Here is a 15,749-nt window from a genome sequence, read left to right on the forward strand (position 1 = left end):
TGGAACACAAACACAGAAAGAAAAAAAAGTTTTGGAATTGTGGAAATCACAGGATCGATAGACATTTTAGTGATATGCAAATGTTAAGAAAATGGAAACAAAATATTCCAAACATATAGATTCATTCAGTATCGAGTAGGAGTGTCATGCGCAGAAAATCACGCACTTACACGAATTGGCATGCGATCAATGCGGTTATTAATGGTGGTCTGAAGAATCTTATGCCGGGCTGAATGCACTTGGGAACGCAAATCCCTAAGATTGGGTGCTGGCAGCTTCCTTTGCAACTGCCGACCAAAATGTGCTCGACGGGAGACAAGTCCAGAGACGCTGCAGGCCATGGTAGCACATTTAGGCCACGCAGGCTGCTCACAGTAGCATGAGCAACATGCAGCAGGGTGCTGTCCGGTTTAAAAATGGCTACCGTACTTTATGCCACCCCATAATCCCAGGAGTAAAACCGGTGCGACGTTCCTTGTGAAGGCCTCTTCTTAGCGTTGCCCACGTGGTCTCCAGACAAATCTTCAGCTATCATTGCATCTGAGACAAAAGTGGGACTCAATCGCTGAAGAGGATCGACCTCTATTCCAGCATCCGTTGCCGTTTTGCTGCGCATCATAATAGACTTTGAGAGCGGTGCTGTGTGGTCAATGGAACGCCTGTAGTTGGATGTCTGGCTCGTAACCTAATGTTGTGCAAACGCATTCTGATGGTTTGTGTCGACACTGGTTGCCTCCCTAGGTTTGGGATGTGACATCCAATGTTACTTGCAGCACAGTATGGATCACTACGCGCTATTCTCTCAGACGTTTTTCAGTGACACCTCCACAGCGGTACCGACTGAAGGGTTCCCCCGCCCCCAGGGACAGGAAACCACGAGGAAGTATTTCCATAAAAGGATCCCTCTTACCAGTTGTTTCCTGTCCTTGGGAACGCGAGGAAGCAGTCGGTAACGCCAGTTCGTCTTGCAGCCTGGTCTCCAGCAACCATGGTGGGAGGGCTGCGTAGTGGACGATTCCCAGGCTATTACAGCCCCCACCATCCGTCGGCATAGGTCCTCACATGAGAGGCGGTCCGGGGCTATTTTTCCATCGCTCTCCCACGAAGGAAAGCGGGCAGGGATAGAAAAGCGCGGTGATCGAAGCATCTGGGTCTCCCTGGTCTGGGATTCCCTCTCCACCTCCGGCTAAATGGAGGGGGCATGGCGTGCATGATGTAGTCACGCTGGGCATCCTGATTGGCGGAGACGTCAGGAGTGGCTACAGCGGGATCCCAGAGTTTTGGCACCAAATTTAAATAATTAAAGTGCCTTTCCTCTGCTGTAGTACGCTGGTACTATTCTAAACGGCATAGAACCACAGCTTGTCTGCCCCTGATGAATCTATGAAGCCACGCAATACTATGGACCCTGGAAAAGCCCTTAGCCCGGTAAAGTTCCTCCGCTGTTCCTTCCACCTATTTGTTTTGGGTCTGTTGTGGGCATAAGGGACACTTGTTTCACTTTTGTATATGTTATATATTATTAGGGGAAAGATGTATCCACCAGGAAACACTCTTCAAAAAAACATTCAGTTTGCAGAAGATCCTTGTCATTTTCCTACAATAAACCGCTCTGTAAAAAATGCATTGAAACAAAACTGTGATGGAGGATTCGCCCGCCTTCTTGGATAATTTAAAAACCATAATTAAAGAAGAGGTTGCTTCCGCCATTGATTCGCAGTAATCACTATCTGATCCTACGCATTTTTCCCTATCCCACCTCAGCCAAAGCAGGACCTTCCTCCTACCATGAAGTGGAGAGTGTACCAAATGACGGACAGAGAATTGACTCAGATTCCTCTGATGACACCTCAGGTCAACCTGATGACACAGAAACACTCCTTAAAGCTATCCGTACGGTGAGTTTTTTCTGGTCTCAGAGATCCTTCTTAGGTATCCAATTATGTACTTATATTCTGTTAAATGAGTTTGACAGACAATAGGTATGGAAGAAGTTAAAGAATCTTTATCTATCCAAGATCAAAGGTTCTGAGGTCTGGAAGAAAAATAGAGTCTTTCCAATCCATAAGACAGTGAGAAGACTTAAAGAGGCTCTGTCACCACATTATAAGTGCCCTATCTCCAACATAAGGAGATCGGCGCTGTATTGTAGGTGACAGCAGTGCTTTTTATTTAGAAAGACGATCTATTTTTACCACGTTATTAGCGATTTTAGCTAATATGTTTGTGAATCCTATTGGACCCTCAAAAAATGATGTAATTCCTTCCGGAACAACAAAAAAAAAAACAATCTCTGATCAACCCGATTTTAAGTTTCCAATCCATCTTCAGAGAAATAATGAAATTATTAGGTGTTCTGACATCTACAATACCAGCTGTAGTATGAGCCAGGCCCACTCAAGACTTCTCCAGAACTTTCTTCTTTCCCCTTGGGACAAAAAAAGCAGTCCTCCCTAGAAAGAAGGATCAAAATTACATCAAGAGTAAATAAAACTCAGAGCTGGTGGTAGATTACAAAAAAATCTCTGGAGTGGTGTTCCATGGACACCTCAAAATCAGATGGTAATTACCACGGATGCCAGCAAGCGGTGGTAGGGAGCCCACACTTCAAATTTATTCGTCCAGGGAACTTAGAATCAGTCTCTATCCTCAAACCTGAGGGAACTGACGGCAGTATAAGCCCTAACCTTAGTATCAAAGGATCTCCATTTCAAAATCCTATCAGACAACACCACCACAGTAGCTTATTTCAACAGACAGGTTGCGGCTTCTTGTGCCCCCTTATCTCAGGTTGCAGCCCAGATTTTTTATTGGGCGGAGAAAAGTGTTCCGTCTCTAACAGAAGTTTGCCTCAAAGGAAGCAAAAAATCGACAAAGCAGATTTCCCCAGCAGGGAGTCTGAGAGAAGGGGAATCTTTCAGTCGATATGCATGAACTTCTTTTCTCTGGCAAGAAGAAAACCCCCCTGCAAATAGATGCTCTTTGCCAAAAGTCCTTTTGTATGCTTTTCCTCCCTTCTCTCTCATTCCCAAGACGCTTGCCAAGATCATCTTGTAAAAGGCACAAGTCATCCTGAGCGCTCCTTTTTGGCCAAAGAGGGCATGGTTTCCACTACTCCTCCACCTATCAAAAGTATCCTACTTAACTCTGCCACTCCTTCCAGAGCTCTAGTCCCAATTCTTCATCCATCGATCCTACAACTACAATTAACAGCCTGGAATCTGACGGTTCTCTCTTGAAATGTAAGGGATTTTCTGATAAAGTTGTTTCCACTCTACTTCTTAGTTGTAAAGAAATAACTTCCAAGATCTACCCTAGAACATGGAAAACTTTTCGGACATTCTCCAAGGACAAATAGGCCGGTTTAGACAAAGGGATTAAGCCTAACACTCTAAGAGTTCATGTGGCTGCTCTTAGTGCTTTTTTAGACACTAAATTAGCTGATCTCCCTTTGGTAAAAATATTTTTAAGAGAGGCTTCAAGGCTCTGGCCAACTGTACATTCTTCTGTCCCTCCCTGGGATCTAAACTTGGAACTTTCAGTACTTACCAGTCCTCCTTTTGAGCCCATTGAAGACATCCCAATAAGGTTTTTAACTTTTAACGCAACTTTCTCACTAGCCATAACTACGGCCAGGCACGTAGGAGAAATACAGGCCTTTTCTTGTAAAATACCTTACCTCTCTGTGTTCGATGGTAGAATAATCTTAAATCACCACCCATCTTTTTGCCTAAAATGGTTTCAAAGTTTCACGGTCATCAGGAAATGTCTTCCATCCTTTTGTCAAAACCCGGCTAATAAAAAGCAAGAATTCCACAGGTTGGATGTTAGAAGATGTGCGTTACCTTATCTACAGAGAACACAGGAATTTCAAAAGTCGGACTATCTACTTCTTCAGTTCCGGGGAAAAAATAAAAGGTTGTGGTGCTAGTATTGAAAACGGACAAAAATGTCCATTTCAACTTATCAATTCAGAGACCTTCCTGTTCCTGAGGGACTAAAAGCCCATTTCACCAGGACAATGGCAGCATCCGGGGCGGAGGAGGCTTCAGTCGCTCTCGAACAAATTTGTAAAGCAGCAACTTGGCCAAATCCATTCACCTTCTTTTGCCACTATAAACTAGACGTTGGTGCGAACAGCGAACTTGCCTTTGGACGTAAGGCTCGGTCTGCTACGGTCCCACCCTGACGTCTCCTCTGTTAAGCCTCCTGTCAGTGCCGCTGTGGAGGTGTTAGGGAAAGCTGATAATTACACTTACTGGTAATTTGATTTCCCGTTAACCTCCACAGTGGCACTGCATTTTTCCCCCTGTATGTTTTGTTTTGGCCTAGTTGGCACTATAAAAAAAACAAAATAAACTTTCCTTGCATGGAGATAAATGCATGATACGTTTATCTTAATAAATTGTGTTTGCATCCAATAAGGTTCTCGGTTATTAACTGAAGCAGGTAAGAGGAGGGACCCTTTTATGGAAATACTTCCTCATAGTTTCCTGTCCCTGGGGGTGGGGGAACTCTCCTGTCAGTGCCGCTGTGGAGGTTAACAGGAAATCAAATTACCGGCAAGTGTAATTATCATCTTTTACATTAATTTTTAAAATGCTGTGAAAAAAATGTAATAAAAAAAAAAAAGTGTGTGTGAGAAGATGTTGCATGGTGATTTTTACTAATTTCTATGAAGACGGATACAGTGTAACTTTCAGATAAGGACATCACTTGTTTTATCTTAGACAATCAGCTGCCTAAACTTCAACCCCTTCTGTGAATAATGCAGTTTGATGCCAATTCATTATTATTTCCTTAAAAATTATCTTGAGGAAAAAGAAAAGGCTTCAACTGCCACTATGGCAAAGCCACAACAAAAGCACAGCAAGATTAGTTACCTGCAAATCGTAATGTAAGCTATAGTAAAGTGCAATATATAAGTAAAGGTCCTTTTACACGGGCCAACAATCGGGCAAACGCTTGTTCTGATCATTGCCCTGTGTAAACAGGGCAATGATCGGCTGACAAATGTGCAAACAATCGTTCATCGGCTGATCGAATCGTCTATGAAGCACAAAATATCATCGTTGTCGGCAGCACATGGGGACAAGCAATTGTTTTTTCCGAAGCGTTATTCGCACCCATTGGTGGGTGATTTCGGCTGCTCTTTGGCGCTGATTACGATGCGGTTTCCGCATCAAAATAAGCGCCAAGGAACTCAGTGTGAACGGACATCCCATTTAAAGAGAATACATAGTCAGAGAATTACGCTACATATTTTAATCAGGTCCTTAGACACATTTTGGAAACATTTTAGTGGATTTTTTTTATGTGATTATGCACATAAAATAAATCTTCAATTATTAGTTTTCACACTGGTTACTAGAACATTCATAAAATGCTGATATTCCCTGTTTTCTATAGCTCACTTGTCAGATTCAGAGATTTATATATATATATATATATATATATATACACACATACACACACACACACACACACGATGAGGAGGTTCATCTCATTATCATTGTTTTGGCCCTACATTTAGCACGTACACCAGAAAAGCACCCGACGTACAAACTTAACGTATCCATAGGGCTCCATTAGCCTAAAAGAGACCAATAGAGTGCCTTTTTGGCCTCAGTTTGGCTGTCACACGTCGGTATACTTTTTTTTTTAGAGGTAGACTACGCTTTTCCATCCCGAGAGATCCGGCAAAAAATTGTATACTGCGTGTTATACCTTTTTTCTTAACATGGGGGCCTATGGGTGACGGATGCCATTGTATGGAATAGGTCACAGGTATGTTTAATGGATGCTTCGTGGGCTTTTCAATAGCCTTTTATGATATATGCTTTAAACAGATGCCTGATATTGGCATCTGTAGTCCATAGACTATAATGGTATCTGTTTAACATATACGTCATGTACAGGGTCATGAGAGTTCATGACAGATACGCTTAATGTACACCATTAAGCTCTATGGTGATGGATGCCAGAACACAGCCTACGTGTAACATATACATTGGGAGCTTTTCCTGGCGTACACATTAAACGAAGACCAAAAACGCGTTGTGCAGAGCCTAAATGACAGCTCTTTTGCATTATTGAAAGCCTAGATAAAGCAGCATAGCAATACTATACCGTATGCAGAGATCACACTTTCTATACATCGGCCCTGGTCTCTGGAGGAGGCGCTGTTCTCCATCACATCCTGGAGATGGTTAAAATCTATGCGATTTCTCCGTCAATTGACTACCATTCATTTCAGCTGCCATAAAGCGCACACACCCTGCTGTAATGACTACACAGGAAGTACAGGAAGAAAATGTTGTCCCAATATGGCCGCCCCCATGGGAGGGAATAGGAAGGTAATTTTTTATTTTTAAAAAAGACCAAACATTATTTATCATTTATACACTTAAATTTAATTAAAGACACATTCCCTTTAATAACTTGAGTCGATACAACTTGCTCATAGATTTTCTGTATAATATAAAAAATAAAAATTGACATTTAAAACAAAAAAATGTAACCTTCAACCAAGATCTTTAGAAATGTTAGTAGATTCCTGCAGGGACAAGTATGAGAAGTTTCAAAGTGCCGCTGTAAGTGAACTTCTTCTGACGTACAGAAATACACGTTTCCTTTTACAGATATGCCATCTATTTTCTGTAACAGAACGCTACTAACATACACTTTATCAGTATCTTCCACACTGCCCACAGAACTACCCCCCAATACAACTAGTAGTACCAACTATATAACTTAATAAATTATAAACAAAAAATAAAATTTTACCGAAAAAAATTAAGTAAAACCAGGAAGATGAAGAAGGAACACCTTTAAAATTTGGGAAACTTTATTTTCCTACCTCAGTAAGCATCTGTTCCCGTTTCTAAAAAAAAATAAAAATAAGGGAATACAGATAGAAAATACACTCGTGTGAATGAGCTTTAAGTCACACCATTTATTGCCCCTCATTTGTGGAATTATTACGTCTAGAAAACAGCCTAAAATTTCTTGACCATTCGCTCTGAAAGGACTTGGAAGTATTATTAATTTCAATGGTGTATTAGGGTATGTTCACACGTCTTAACAAAATGCGTCTGAAATTACGGAGCGCTTTTCAGGCGAAAACAGCTCCTGAATTTCAGACGTTTTTGCAAGTGCACGCATTTTTCGCAGCGTCCATTACGGACGTAATTGGAGCTGGTTTTCTATGGAGTCAATGAAAAACAGCTCCAATTACGTCCCAAGAAGTGACATGCACTTCTTTGAGGCGGGCGTCTTTTTACGCGCCGTCTTTTGACAGCGACGCGTAAAAATACATCTCGTCTGAACAGAACATCGTAAAACCCATTGAAATCAATAGGCAGATGTTTGCAGACGTATTGGAGCCGTTTTTTCAGGCGTAATTCGAGGCGAAAAACACCTGAATTACGTCTGAAAATAGGTCGTGTGAACATACCCTTACTGTGTTTTTAGATTATAAAAGGACCAAAGGGGCTTGAGCCGATTTATGAGTCACAAAGACTTTATTCTGCGAATTGCAGATGTCCCAGCTCAAGGACCTTTGCCATAGTCTACATCTATCTTACCTTTTTAAAAATAAAGCCGATCCAGTGATCAGCTGATCCCTGCAAGCCCTACTTCTCTAACCGATGGAGATTAGCCGTTATCGGTGGTGGAAGCCGGTCCAGCCACACATTTCCCCTAGATTAGACACCTCAGAATGATATACTATAATATGCTAACCATTGCAATAAACGGGCGACCATTTAAAACATGGACAGGCCGGGTTCACTAAAACCACACTTTGTGAGCAGCTCTCCACTCTGGCTCATAGAAAGGGGTCCTGAGGGGTGGTAAAAATCACTCCATAAGGGTATGTTCACACGGCCTATTTACGGACGTAATTTGGGCGTTTTTGCCCCGAATTACGTCTGAAAATAGCGCCTCAATAGCGCTGACAAACATCTGCCCATTGAAAGCAATGGGCAGACGTTTGTCTGTTCACACGAGGCGTATATTTACGCGCCGCTGTCAAATGACGGCGCGTAAATAGACGCCCGCGTCAAAGAAGTGACCTGTCACTTCTTTGGCCGTAATTGGAGCCGTTATTCATTGACTCCAATGAATAGCAGTGCTAATTACGGCCGTAATTGACGCGGCGTTCAAGCGTCTGCACATGCCGGTACGGCTGAAAACATCCCCGTAATTTCAGCCGTAACGGACGCCCTCGTGTGAACATACCCTAACAGCGATTTATGTGTGATCTCAATGATTCCCTGTGAGTATTCTGACCGTAGCCTAGCCTTAGGCCCTGTTCACACAGCGTTTTTTGACGCGGAAACCGCGTCGGAATACGCGCCAAAAAACGGCCGAAAATGCCTCCCATTGATTTCAATGGGAGGCGGATGCGTTTTTTTACCGCGAGCGGTAAAAAACACTCACGGTAAAAAGAAGCGACATGCCCTATCTTCGGGCGTTCACGCCTCTGACATCAATGGGAGGCAGAGAAAGCATATTTCGCTACGTTTTTTGCCCGTGGCACTCAATGGGCGCGAGCGAAAAACGTGGCAAACAGCCTGCAGGCAGATGAAAATCTGCAAAAAACTCTATATACATATTCTCACCCAATTTCTGTCATCTTGATATCTTGTTGCATGAGGTTTAGTCCTTCAAAAAAGTACAATAAATAAATATTATAATAACTAAGTATTAAATAAATTGGAGTATGACGTTTCTATGGTGAGTGGTGTTGAATCTGTGACGGATTTATTACCATTGGACTTCAATAAGGACTTCAAAAAGCAGTTTAGGGCTACACGCGCATATTACATGCATATTGCTGCGGAAAATACGCACCAAAACCGCAGCAATATGCAGGTAAAAACCGCACCAAATCGTGAGTTTTTCGGAGTGTTTTAATGCTGCGGGTTTTGGTGTGATTTTCCACAGCACTAGGCAGATACAATTCGCAAGCGGAAACGCAAGATAAATTGACATGCTGCGGATTATAAAACCCGCACCGCAGGTCAATTTACGTGTGGAAAAATACAGTACGTGAGATTTTGTGGAATCTCGTTGATTACGCTGGTACTGTATTACACTGCGGTTTTGCCGCACACAATTACGCGTGGCAAAACCGCACGTAATACACATCGTGTATTTACTGTTGTTCGGCACTTACACACTACACAGAATACCAGGTTCTTACACCAAAAGTAACACTGAAAACGAGATCCGGCATATCCTGACACTGGACCCAAATAGTACCTGAACACATACACCACGGTCTACCATAAATTGACACATTACATATCCGTTTTAGTGTAATTAGGTCAAGTCTAGCATTACTACAATGATTCGGGAGGGTAGCATTTTTTGGGGGGGCGGTATTTTATATGTACTTTTTTTTTATTTCATTTATTTTTGCTTGTTTTATTATTATGGATTGTCCCTCAAAAAGTGAGAGACCATTGGGGGACTTTATTGTTTTTGGGGTTTTTTCCAGCTGCCTGATCGCGCCGGCTTTTAGGACTAGGACCGCCTGCTATAAATATACAGTGGGCGGTCCTGTGCCGGTTAATATTTTAAATCATTTGTCATTTTTTTTCTTACTATTTATTATAAAAGAAACAGGAATCCTGCTATTTGCACTTTCTTTGGGGCTCTATTCCCAATTTTATCTTTTAAAGGAACAGTGTCACCCAAAAAAAATTTTTTATATCAGTTTGATGTTAGTGTTTTATTAAAAATGTTTATATTTATTTGTGTGTTTGTGTGTTACTTTTTTTTATTTTTTTACTTTTTCTTCACTATGGGGGCTGCCATTTTTTTTTCCATTTCTGTATGTGTCGATTAACGACACATACAGACATCGAATACGGCAGCTACAGTCCCATAGTGAATGCGAACGGGGCCCGTTCCATCCACTATGGTGTACGCCGTCTGTGTGGGAACGGCGCATGCGCCGCTCCCACACAATCCAAGTTGAGCTGTGCGCCGTCCGGCGCCATTTTCCTGTGGACCGGAAGTCGCGGCCGGACAGATTACTACTTCCGGTCGCGGCTTCCGGACATGTGCACTTGGAGCAGCGGCAGCAGACGGAGCGGACGGACCGGAGGGAGCGGCGGCGGCAGGTAAGTTATTTTTGTGTATGTACGTGTTTCAGTGTGTGTTTACTACTGTATGTAAACCTACTACACTGTGTGTTAGCTCAAAAAATGGCGACACGCAGTGTAGGAGGTTTGACCGTTCAATCCCCTCGTTTCTCCCGGCACTAGCCAGGATAAAGGAGGGGGGATTCTGAGAACTCACTAGAGCGAGGGATTTTTTCCCAATTTTGCAGCATAAAGCAATGTGGTTGCTTTACCACATGCAATGCTGCAATTTTGGGAATTGCTCCATCTAGTGACCAGCACTGGGAAATATTATAAATTAGAATCTAATTTATAATATTTCCCGACTCGTGAAAAAAATAAAAAAAATTAGAACAATGTTTAATCACCTACACACTAAATGTTTAACTAAAAAAAAAATACATTTTTTGCTAGCAACACATTCCCTTTAAGGGTTTCTCTTGTTAACAAAACGCATTTTCAGAAGTTAATAAGCCGAGACAGCAGAGAGCTGCTAGAAAAGTACGTTTCTTTCTTTCTATGGAGGTTCAAGCATTTTCGAGAATTACAAGGACAGTCCATTGATTTCTATAGGCATCGTGAAATGCTTTATTTCCCCAGGAATTTGATGAGAATTTGCTGCCAGGCCCCCTGGCATATTACAGCTGGTTGCGGGTGCTACTTGCAGCAGTACACCTTGGGATCTGAATTAAAAATAAATAAAATTTAAAATAGTAAAAGTGAATAAGCCCTTAAAAGGGAAGGTGTCATGATTTATTTTAATTTTTTTAAATTATATTGCTTTTAATAAAATATAAACAAAAATGTTATTAGTGTTGTGACTTTATACTTTTTACTGTATTCATACTTCTCTATGGGGGCTGCCATTTTTTTTCATCTCTGTATGTGTCGATTAACGACACATACAGAGATGCTATACGGCACATACAACCCCATAGAGAATGCGAACGGGAGCCGTTCCATTCTCAGAAGCGTACACCATCTGTGTGGGAACGGCGCATGCACCAAACCCACACAGACCAAAACGAAGCTCGTTCGTAGAGCGAAATCCGGCGCCATTTTCATGTGGCCCGGAAGCCGCTGCCGGACAGTAAGAGGACGACATCCGGCCGCGGCCATATGTTCAACAAAGCGAAGGCGCAAGGAATAGGAGCGTAGACCAGCGGAGGCGGCAGGATAAGGTAATTTACGTTCGTGTATGTGTGTATTATGTTCGTGTGATACTGTCTGCGGAGCCCTGTATCTAATCCTCCTACACTGTGCAGTCACAAAGAAAATGGTGGCGCACACAGTGTAGGCGGTTTGAAGCCATTCAAACCCCTCCTTCTCTTGGCACTAGCCAGAATAAGGGAGGAGGGATTGTGTGAGGACACTAGAGCGAGTGTGTCCACCCCAAATTTGCAGCATAAATCAATGAGGTTGCTTTACCACAGTGACCATGCTGCAATTTTGGGAACTGCTCCCTCTAGTGCCCAGCACATGGAAATGTTATAAATTAGAATCGAATTTATAATATTTCCTGACTTGTGAAAAAACTAAAAAATAAAATGTGTAATCACTTAAATACTAATTGTTTAACTGAAAAAAAAAATAATTTCTAGCGACACATTCCCTTTAAAGGGTTGCTCACCCAGGACAACTCTTTCATGATGAAGCTCCAATCTCCAGACAGGGGATGCTGCCAGCACATCCACACGTAGTTCTACGCAGTGCCCAGCATGCAGTAGTAACACTATACAGCGCCTCTCCGATCTGGCCACCCCCTTTATGACATCCATAGGGTATCTGGACAGGGGTTTCCTGAGTGTATAAGCCCCCAAACACGCCTGACATTGAGCTCAGTTCAATGTCAAAACACGTTACATGTCCGCACGGTTTATATATGTTTTATATTTTTTACATTCAAAGAGAGATAAAAAAAGGGCTCGCACTGTCACAATATACAGTTCTACACCTGCACAGAGCTTCTATTGGCAATATATGGAATCGGATGATAAAGCTCATCAAATAGAACAGCGCAACGTCTTGAAACTTTAAAAATAGAACGAAAAAAAATAAATAAAAATCGAGGCACTCAGCGACTGTAGCAATAAACTTCTTTAAATCAAAGATCATGGTGTGTAAGGCCCCATGAACACCGCCATGCCCGTAATCATGGCCGGACGCATTTTCAGGCTGTGCTCCCATACAAAGTATGGAAGCACGGCCCGAAAAAACGAAAAGTAGGACATGCTCCATAATTCCCGGCACGGTTCTACGGCACGGACACCTATCCGTAGCGATACGGAAAGGTGTCCGCAGCCAATAGAACCGGACGGGTCCGTAATTGCAGACCGTATTACGGTCTGCAACTACTGACCGCATTATGGAGATTTTTTACGGTCGTGTGCATGGAGCCTTAGATGTGGAGCAAGCCTTCGGGTGTTTTGCGTGGTCTTACGCTTTTTCAAGGCCCTTGAAAAAAAGTGAGTCCACGTGAAACGGCCGTAGGCCTGCTCCACATCTAACAGACCATGATTTTTGAATTAAAGAAGTTTATTGCTACAGTCGGTGAGTGCCTCGATTTTTTCTATTTTTTAAGTTTTATATGTTGAATAAACCATAACTTTGTAGTCAGTTTACCTCATTCCTTGACAACCATGATGAGCGGCATTGGACTAACTGCAGAAAGGATTCAGGCTACGGTTGCATAGGTAAAAACGGCCCATAGAGAAGCATGGTGTTGCAGTAATATGTGGGGTATGGAATATATACATTGTGTGGCAGGGAATATATACTGCGACAAGACAAATCACCAAAAGATACCGTGACATGCCATCCATTTTATTATTCTGCTTGGCCTGGACTGTGTAACTATTTAAAAATTCATGTTAAAAAAAAAAAAAAAGGATCCTATTTGGGAAAGTTACATTATAGTCGTATGTAAATGGTACATGTGACATTTGTAGTGCAGTCTATGCGTGTGTGCTGCTATACACAAGTTATTTCAGGGGGAGACCAGTATCATAAAGTAAGGCAGTCTGCTGAAAATCTGAGACAGGAATGCCACAAGGCAAACAAAAAAAAAACAGCAATTGCAGAATCTGAGGGGAAAAAGAGAGATCAAAGAGAATGAAAATCAGTGCAGACTAGACAGAGCCGGACAGATAGAGGCCGAGCGTCACATATGCTAATGAGGCCCCGCCCCCGGAGGACGTACATTAACATGATCTTTCCAGACCGCTAGATGGTTAAGCAGACGTGTCCCTCACAGGAGATGTGGACACGTAGCCTCCTCCGGAGAAGCTTCAGGCTCAGGAGACCTCCACTCTTCCTCAAACTTTCCATGACCAGATGTAAAGTCTGGCGCAACAATGGGACCTTCATCTCCTCCCTGCGGTGGAGATCCCACATCCTCATGTAGATTGTCATTGCACAGACATCTGCTCCCCCTGGCCAGAAGTATCATCTATACACTATACAGCGACTGCAAAAGTTACAGAATTGGCTCAAAACTTTCTGAAAGTTGCTCTCAGCCGCAGATCAATGTTCTGCAATTTTTTTTGGATCTCCCCAAACTGACACGTAGAGGGAGCAGACACCACCCCCTCCCTGTACCCATGCCAAGTCCATACACGATCCGATGAAGTCTGTATTAAAAAGCCAATAGTAACGTCCCCAAATCTGAAACTATCCCATTCATACAGCGATCTAACCTACAAAGGATTGAACAGCTGGGTAACTACAACTCCCAGCAGCACGTCTACTTTTAGTATCCCTAAAATGCTTGTACTTGTGATTCCACGTGGCTAAAATGACCTAAATCGGGACAATTTTGCGACCACATCGACCAATGCTTGTACTAAATAGAAAATCGCGTCTATAGATGGAGACAGATGTCAGTTCAATGCATTGCGAGAAGGGAATAGATTTCGTCTGTGTATGATCTAATCGGTCAATCATCAGGAAAGAGGAAACAGTTAATGATCGATGCGATCGTGACCAACTAAGACCATTCCGATCGCTAGAAGATAGTTGCATCTTTACGAATCACCTGCAGTGTATGAGCAGCTTGACATTCCCCCAGCTGTGCAGCGCCGCCTGACAGTGCATGGTAAATCCTGCTCTCCCTCTTCTCCCCGGCCCCCCTCACTTACCTGAGGTGCAGGGGAGCAGACTGTCCTGTGACAATGTACTGCGGTGATTCCTCCTGGTAGCAGAGTGTCTCTCCCTCTCACTGAGCCGGCTCAGCCTCTCTACTGACTCTCTGGAGTCGTGGCACTTTTCTTTTCACTCCCTTTTTTTTTTTCAATGAAACTTTATTGTACAAGTCAGCAGACAAAAGTTTAGTACAGTCACTTTCCCCAAGCCCACTCATTGTGACAGATCAGACCTATTTTATCAGATAGAAAGTGAAGTGCTGACTAATTATTTACTATCATCTCTAGAATGGCGCTGAGCACTTTACCAGTGATTGTCTGTCACATGTAATAACAGTATTATGATCATACATGAGCTATTAAGACTGCTGGGACAAAAAGTTTCAACCAAAAAGCAAAACTTTCCATATGTTAGTAAATCACGAGTAAGGCATGCGCAGTGATTATCGCAATGTGCTATCATGTTATAGCGTCTGGGGCACATGAATCGCATGTGTTGGATTTTTTGCGATCTGAAATCACGGGTGCATAAAACAACATGTAGACACGGTGTTTCCAAAGTCCGCCCATTGGGTAATATTAGCGGTGACAAAATCAGTATTAAAAAACCTACACTAATGTCCCCAAATCTGCCACTATCCATTCCTACATTGATCGTTGTATCTACCCATCCAACCTATAAAGGAATAAACAGCTGGGGAACTACAACTGCCAGCACGTCGACTGTGATCACACAATGGAATAATCTGGGTGCGCAATACCTATGTTTTTTTTAACATATACCTCTGTATTTGTCAAACTTTTCATGAACAAAGCCTCCTGTCTGATATTGCTAATTACTTTGATAGCAGCTCCTAAATCTCCAATTGACTTTTTAGTGTTTTATATGGGACAGATAGCGAGTGACTTTGGAGGCAAATTGACTCTCATGACCAAATGTGTTGTCCCTAAAGGCCCTTTTACTCGGGCCCATGATCGAGTGTGTAAACTGGGAAAAGATTAGCCAATGAACGAGCAAACGCTGGTGCAACGGCTGTAAACAAGGGTTGAGCTGCCAAAATTATGGAAATGCATGGGGATAAATTATCGTATTAACGATCGTTCGTCCCCATACTAACGATCATTGCTCCATTTGAATACCGTCTGAATACTGCTCGTCTAGAGGTGGTTAACACGGGCGAATAACTGCCCGTATAAAATTTACACAAGCCAAAAATCGGCCGAACGAGCGTTCTTATTTTGACCCATGCAAACAGGGCAGAGATCAGTCAACAGATGAGCAAACGCTTGTTTGTCAGCGGATCACATAGTTTATGAAGCCTGTAAAATCTGAGTTTTTATTGGTACTATTTTGGGGTACATAGACTTTTTTGATCACTTTTTATTCCATTTTTTGGAAGTTAAGGTGACCAGAAAACAGCAATTCTGTCTGGTTTTTTTTTATGACGTTCACAGTTAATTCACATTATAATAGAAT

At 42.5% G+C, this 15,749-nt stretch overlaps 1 protein-coding gene across 1 annotated transcript in view; it reads right to left on the minus strand.

Annotated features, from left to right (window-relative positions):
- Positions 1-14,377, minus strand: part of RRBP1 (ribosome binding protein 1) — a 65,141-nt gene extending 50,764 nt beyond the window's left edge. The window contains exon 1 of the mRNA XM_075862942.1: positions 14,270-14,377. The gene's annotated coding sequence lies outside the window, so the exon portion shown is untranslated. The remainder of the gene's footprint in view (positions 1-14,269) is intronic.
- Positions 14,378-15,749: the final 1,372 nt, after the last annotated feature.

Source organism: Rhinoderma darwinii, chromosome 4 (assembly GCF_050947455.1).
Source record: "Rhinoderma darwinii isolate aRhiDar2 chromosome 4, aRhiDar2.hap1, whole genome shotgun sequence".
NCBI classification, from domain to species: domain Eukaryota; kingdom Metazoa; phylum Chordata; class Amphibia; order Anura; family Rhinodermatidae; genus Rhinoderma; species Rhinoderma darwinii.